Raw genomic sequence first — 8,028 nt, 5'->3', positions numbered from 1 at the left:
CTTACCTTGCATTTCTGTCAGAGGATGAAACATATATGATGATAAACAATATTTAACAAACTATCCTTAGATTTTTTTTTTGAGTGAAACAAATATCCTGTAAAAAAATAATATATTTATATCGTGAATAAATAAACCTAAGATGTGCATATGAGTATTATAACTAGATTACATATTTCTCAAACACACATAAATTTATGATAAACTAAAAAATAGAATAAGCAAGTAGCAAGTATATTCCCTCCCCATGTATTTTCCCCCCTTTTATTATATACAGAGTTTATTATTACGTGCCAAAATAATCAAGAGAGAATAATAGACAAATAGAAATAATAAAACAGGAAACTAAAACTATCTGAATTCTGTTCCAAATGAACTCTTCATATCTTGAACTTTGAAATTCAAACCCTGCTAAACCATAAAGAAAATACAAGTAATATACAAATAATATAGAGGTATAACATAATCATATGATTTTACTTCAATAAAGTAAACAAACAAGGCAAGAACATTTTTAAAATAATAAGCTAACGTATAAAGAAAGATTGGAACTAACCTGGATACTTTAGTTAGGAGAAATACGTAAATAAATATTCGAACCGTGAAGACAAACTAGAAACAAAATATCAAAATATGCTAGAAACCCTTTTGTTTTTGTTTGAGGTATTTTTAAAAAAATATGAAGTAAAAATGTTTTCTTTTTCTTTTCTTCCCCTTTTTCTCCGTCTGTCTGTCTATCTCTTATATAGATAAATCAATGGGCAATAAAAGACAGTAAATTCAACAAAGACAACCCACTAGATTTTTAATTTCAAACCTTTGCCAAATAAGTCAGTGAGAGAGTATTCCATTTCAAAGAAGATGACAAGATTTTCAAAATTTTGTCAACCAAATCAAATCTGATCTGCTTTCCCAGATTTGATCCAAATTTATTCAAAAAGACCTTTCAAAAGTCAAAACATTATGCCTAGAGGGACCCACTATCAATAATATAGAAGAAACTAATTGATTACATGTAGTAATCAATTATTGATTACTATAACAGGAATAATTGAGAACATCAATTATAAGAACATCAATTGTATATACTATGAAAAAGAAAAATTGATTAAGGAATATCACATCTTACCATAAATGAACTCCTAAATCAAATAACTAACCGACAAATTAGATTACACACAGTTAAACTAATTACAGAATTTATTCAAAAGCTACTGAATCAGTTAAGGGAATGAAATGTGTAGAAACTAAGGGCATAATCAGTATACTAAAGGCTTTAATAATGCTTAGATCAGTGCAAACCATACCAAAAGTAACAAAATACTTTGGAAAATTCAAAGCTCATTTACACAAAAATGGAGGTTTCATACTAAACAATTTAACACGAAATAAATTCACTTTAGATTTCAGAATCGTTCAAGGACGCAAAAAATGAGTTTGAACAAAATCAAAAAACCAACATTCGCACGAAAATAAAAATATGTAAACGGAGTCTACTATGAAAAGATCTAAATCTTTCAAGCAAGAAACTTATTAAGAACACCGCATATGAAATATAATCAACCCAACATGTACGCAATAATCATAAAAGGAGTATGAACTTTCAGATCTATTCATAAAGAAACAATAATATATAGTAAATAAGATTTAAACGAAACCATACCAAGACGGATCAGTGAATATCCATATTCGACCTCTCGTCTTATTCGTCTAATGGCGGCGCTTCTTGTGTTGCTGCTAGCGGAGGAAACTGCTGTGCATCATTACTGTTGGAGCTGGAAGTATTGCTGAGCTGGTGCCGTTGTTGTTGCTGTGCGTCATTGTTGTTGATGGTCAGAGCGGCTGCGCGTGTTGTCGTTACTCGCAGATTTGGTTGCTGCCTGAGACTGCTGCGCGTGATGCTGCTGTTGCTGATGGAGCTGCTATCCGATTGGAGCTGCTGGTGGCATCGCGAAGGAGAAGTCATGCAACCATAGTTGCTTGCAGCTTCTGGCTGCTGCGTGAGGAGCTATGGCGATGGCTGCTTCGTCCATCCATCTTCGCCGGAGGTGTGGATTGAGTTGGGGTAAGGGTGGCGTTAGGTGGTGAGGGTGTAGAGAGAGAGAGAGGAGAAGTGGCAGCGTCAGTGAGGGAGAGATCGAGAGAGAGGAGGCGGATCTTGTTCTTCTCCTTTGGAGAAGATGACCAAAAAATGAAAAAAAAGAAGAAAAGATTAGTTTAGGTTTAGAGTTTGGGTAATTAAAAATAGGAAAATGATAGAATTAATTATGGCCATTGATAAAAAATGCAATGTATGGTTGAGATTAAAATTGAGATATAAAATTAGGCCACTACTTATGTATATACTATGTAAATATATGTATATATAACGTACGTATGTACGTACTAAAATAGATGAGTAATTAATATAGTTAACTAAAATATATAATAAACTTAATTAAGTAATAACTTTATATGCACATGTATATAAAAAGTATTAAAATAGATATGTAATATGTACATGTTAATATGAATAAGTAAATTATAAACTAAACTTAGTTAAGAAATATTTTTTAAATAAAGGAAATACACACATATATAATATATGCTAAATAGACACGTAAAAAATATTTGAACGTTATGAAGCTCGTTATTTAAAAACTAAAAATAGTAAGGATAATAGTTACAATATTAATAAATAGCAAAAATATTACGAAGGTAAAAATATATGATTTATTGGGTAAAACTAAATATAAATTTATTTTTTTAATAAAGAAATAATTTTGAAAAATGCCTATTTATTAAGATAGCAATTCGAAAAATAGTTATGGGTTGATCAAAATTGGGTGTCAACAACTGTCTCTTTCTTTGAGTAGGATCGATGAAAGAGATTCTGGGCAAAAAAAATTGACAAATCAAATTTTGACCGACTACATCTTCCTCTTCTAAAAAAGAGATTTGGTACGGACTTTAGAAAGTTATGGCCGAACTCTGGTATCCAGTTTCCTATATATCTCAGGTTACATGAGAATTTAGGCCACTTATAGTTCAATAAGCTTGATTTGGCGCACAAATTTGAAAGAATTCAAAATCTATCACAGAGTCGATTTATGGAGAAACCAGAAAGTTTGAGAATGGGATGATGAGGTTTGTTGGAGTACAGTCGAGTTTTCAACATCAAGCCTGCCTATATATCCTTAAATTTAGGAATCAGACTACTTGTAGTTCAACTCAGTCGGTTGAAAAAGAAATCTCTTATGCTAAGATAACCTTCAGTTGAGAGGAGTGACAAATGGATCGAATATGAAAAAAAAACTTGCAACCTCTTATCCATGAATGTGGTGCACTTCACACCCATAACTAAGAACTTACATGGATATAATTTCCAAAGTTCTTGGTGTGTTTTCACTCAGATTGAGAAGTTGATTCCGGTGACAAGTTGAAGTTTTCTGGAGCAAAATCGAAACTAACAACTCAAACAGAGACCACATGCCTTCTTGTAGGGGAGTGGTTTAATTGTGGTGGATGTTGTTCTTCAACTCGTATCTTAAGAGTTTGATACTCCTCTTCAGACTATGTCCCAGTTCGTTGCTAAGAAAAAGCTCCACGTTGTGCTCTTCCTATTTGACATTATCCGCACCTGTGGTTTTCTTGAGAATTCATCTTCTTGGATGCTCTCGACAAAGACTGAGACAAAACTCATAGTATAAAATATAGTTCAAATGAAGAGGTAGTGTCATTACTATGTCGGCACATATTCATCTCTTGAAACATTTGACATCAAATTCCTTCAATTTTTATATTGTAGATGATGGATAGATATGATGCAATATAATGATGATGATGATCCATCAATAGGATGATAATGCTCAATTAATATGATGATGATGCTCCATTGATAGAAATGATGATGCTCTATTGATAGAATGATAATTCTCCATTGATTAGATGATGATGCTTCACTAAAAAGGATGAAGACCTATTGATAGGATATATATGTTGATCCATCAGTAAGACGATATTGTTCTATTGATAGGATATAAATTGATCCATTGGTAGGACGATGATCCATTAGTAGGATATATGTTGATCCATCGGTAGGATGTATGTTGCTCTATTGATAGGAGATAAATCGGTGTTTCATTGGTTGGATATAAATATATGTATCCATCAGAAGGACGAATGGAGATCCATTGGTAGGATGATGATATTGTGTGTCTATCGGTAGGACAAATGGAGATCCATTAGAAGGATGATGATATTCCATCGGTATGATACAAATGTATGTGTCCATCGGTAGGACAAATAGAGATCCATTAGTAGGATGTTGATATTCCATCGGTAGGATAATGATATTCCATCGGTAGGATATATGTTGATCAATCAATAGGATATAATGTGTGTATCAATCGGTAGGATGAATGGAAATCCATTCATAGGATGATGATATTCCATTGGTAGGATAATGATATTCCATCGGTAAGATACTGATATTCCATCGGTAGGATGTATGTTGATCCATTGATAGGATATAGATTGATGTTCCATCGGTAGGATATAATGTGTGTATCCATCGGTAGGATGAATGGAAATCTATTGATAGGATGATGATATTCCATCGGTAGGATAATGATATTTCATCGGTAGGATACTGATATTCCATCGGTAGGATGTATGTTGATCTATTTATAGGATATAGATTGATGTTCCATCGGTAAGATATAATGTATGTATCCATCGGTAAGATGAATGGAAATCCATTGGTAGGATGATGATATTCCATTAGTATGATAATGATATTCCATCGGTAGGATATAAATATATGTGTGTCCATAGGTAGGACGAATGGAGATCCATTGGTAGGATGTTGATATTCCATCGGTAGGTTAATGATATTTCATCGGTAGGATACTGATATTCCATCAGTAGGATAATGATATTTCTTAGATTGGATGATGATAGATATCCTTCAGATGCCGATCCTTGATTGATTTTTGACATGATTGTAAATATTTTGACAAGTTGCACTTCAAATCTTCTTTGGTATTTGATGTATTTTATGTGAGCCCATCGGGCAGTTTTTATGCAATTTTCCGTCATTATAAACACTTGCATGTCTTGAAAGCGACTCTTTCGCCTGTTCCTGATCACTTCGACATCAGTGTGCAAATATCATCCTTATTTTTGAACATTTTACATTCATTGTGACTCATGGTTTGCTGGGGATTTGACTGAGGCATTGTTGCTTGTATTTTGAACGTCTTCTTTTTAATGAATCCTGATGATAAAAATTATCACTTTTGAAAACTTTTTGTTCTTTTGACGTCTTTATACTTGCTAAATGGAAGGATATGGTGATCCTTTATAAATCTACATCCACAAAAAAATTGTTAGTTTTGAATGAATTGATATGTGTTGAATTCTCTATTTGTTTGCTCCTTGTCTTTCTATCTTCGATTGTCTGCTATGATTCCCCACTCCTCGATAGATATAGGATGGAAATATATCTATGCAAAATGTTTTGATGTATTAAAACTTTGAGAATGATGAGTTTTTTGAAAAACGATTTGAAAAGGGTCACTGCCAGATGTCATGTCACACATAGCTTAAATGAACATCCTTGATTCAAAATTTTGAGTTCGTTTGATAGCTTGTTCACAAAATTTTGAGGATTACTGAGGATCCAAGCTAGGAAATCCTGACATAGCTAGAAATTTTGTAGTTGACTCTGAACTCTGATGGTGCTGGAGATTATTGAAATTGACATTGAACTTCTAACAATGTTGGGGATCCTTTGAAGTCAGCCTTGAATTTTGAAGTTGAGTAAAACCTTCTGATGATATTGGATAAAATATTTGAGGTCATCCTCAAAAATTTCTATCCCAGTTAGATGTCTTGGTGAATATCAAACTACCAATAAAAGATTTGCAGAATTTTTGAGATCCTATCAAAAATTTTGTCCCTGTTACTTTTTCTGATGCACCTCAATCTTGACTTCTTCAGTAGAATGATCTTCTTTGAAATTTTTGAGTCCCTCTCAAAAATTCTATCCCAGGTTCGATTATAAATAGAGAACTTATGGGAGATATGACCAAACCATTATGGCGCCTACATATTCCGTTGAGGCAGGAATCAGGTCAAACGTAGTTTTTCTGTCAGGAGATAAATGAAAAATGAGAGATTTTAATAAAAAAAATGACCGCGGCTAACATAGGCCCATACGTATCTCATTCTTGGGCATTTAGGTCCGACGTAGTTCATTTTTAAAAAAGGGATATTAAAATAAATAAGCATAGAAGCAATTACAAGCAAATGATGCAATTACAGGAAAAGATACAAAAGAAAATTCAAAATCTTCAAACAAAGTATCTCTTGACAACATTTGAGTTGATCGATAATTTATGAAAGAAAAGTCGGTGTGTAATCGTGGCATATCATCATATGAATGTATAGATGTATTGTCTAAGAAAATTGATGCATCTTCTGAGTCTTTGTGAAATGGACATGAATTCTGATTTCTTTGACACATTTGTCATCTGCCAGATTAACGATTTCAGTCTCATTACATTCTTCTAACTCATCATTCACTTTATTTTGATCATTCAGCTTGTGACATGACATGATATTGACAGATTTTAAATTATTTTTACTGAAATCATAAATAAAGACCATTAGATAGCAAAAGTAAAGTATTTAAAGCGAATTTCCGCAATAAAGGAGGCTTTCATTTGAAATAAAGAAATAAAACTTTGGCCATGGTCATGGACCAATTTGCCTTTTTTCAAAACATTACGAGGGGAATTAAAGCATAACAAGGTTAAAGTGGCATAAAGGGTGGGTGTCCACACTACCACCAGCTTTTCAAAAATACCATAAAATTTGTCTTTATCTATCAAGACGAGCGAGGAACCAAACAAAGTAAGTAGTAGGGGCGTTCAACCAATTGACTGGTTGGAGAGGGGCATTCGGCCACTCGGATTAGATGTCCAATTAGGCACTTGCTCTTTTGGCTTGGCATCTCATATGCCTGACGTCTCGATCATCATAGCATCACTTTCTTCAAACAGATTTCTGACTCCTCCCCCTATACCAATATTATTGTCACACCTTCGCACTGAAAAAGACTGGTACATATGATAAAAAGGCTTTGATGGACACGATCAACTTTCTTCTTATTCTAACCCTTGTTTAGTTCTAAAGCAACAGCTTGATGGGGTGCCATGATCATCGATTCAGGTCTCTCTTTTTTGCTTAGCGAAGCTATGGCATTTTCAATATTGACAAGTTCAGCTTGAACTATTGCCTTATCTATATACCAATTTTTTCCAACTTCAATCATGTTAATATTCACCCCTCCAGGATTCGACAGGGGGTTATTATTAACATTAGGAGTGGTAGTTTGGAGAATAACAACCTTTTGATCTACCAGGTCTTAAATTTTATGCTTCAAGTTGATACAATCCTCGGTGGTATGTCCAGCACTTACTTAATGATAAGCGCAATAAAGATCTGGTCTATAAAGTTTGGAATTGACATTGATGCTCTCTGGGTTGATTGTTTGTATCATGCCAGCCGCTTTCAGTCTCTCAAAAAGTTATGTTCGGCTCTCAATCAAAGGAGTAAAAACTCGATAAGGTTTCTTCTCAAGATTTAGGCGAGGAAGGTTATAATTATTTTGCGGAGGTGGAGGTACTTGATGGTAGTTCAGAGGATTTCGACGAGTAGGTGCCGGCGTTTGGAAATTTAGGTATTGTAGAGTTGGGTAGCTAAGAGGAGCATTTTAATAGTGTGGAGGTAGGTAATTAGGAGGCGTAGTTTGATAACTTGGTTGACGTAGAAAATTGGGTAGGAATTTTGTGGAGATGTGGGATAGATTTTAGAGGGTGAGGTTTTTCTGGAGCTAATATTTGACGATCTCTATGTCCTTCTATCAGGCGCATGAGAAATAGAGGACGCATCTTCTTTTTTCTTTTTGAACAAACATGAGGAACTAGTTTGGATAGCCACATGGGTAATCTTTCCAGTCCTAAGACCGTCTTCGATGGTCTC

This window comes from Solanum dulcamara, chromosome 3, assembly GCF_947179165.1.
Source record: "Solanum dulcamara chromosome 3, daSolDulc1.2, whole genome shotgun sequence".
Classification (NCBI taxonomy): Eukaryota; Viridiplantae; Streptophyta; class Magnoliopsida; order Solanales; family Solanaceae; genus Solanum; species Solanum dulcamara.
The sequence above is the reverse complement of the archived record's forward strand: the minus strand, read 5'-3'. Positions refer to the sequence as shown.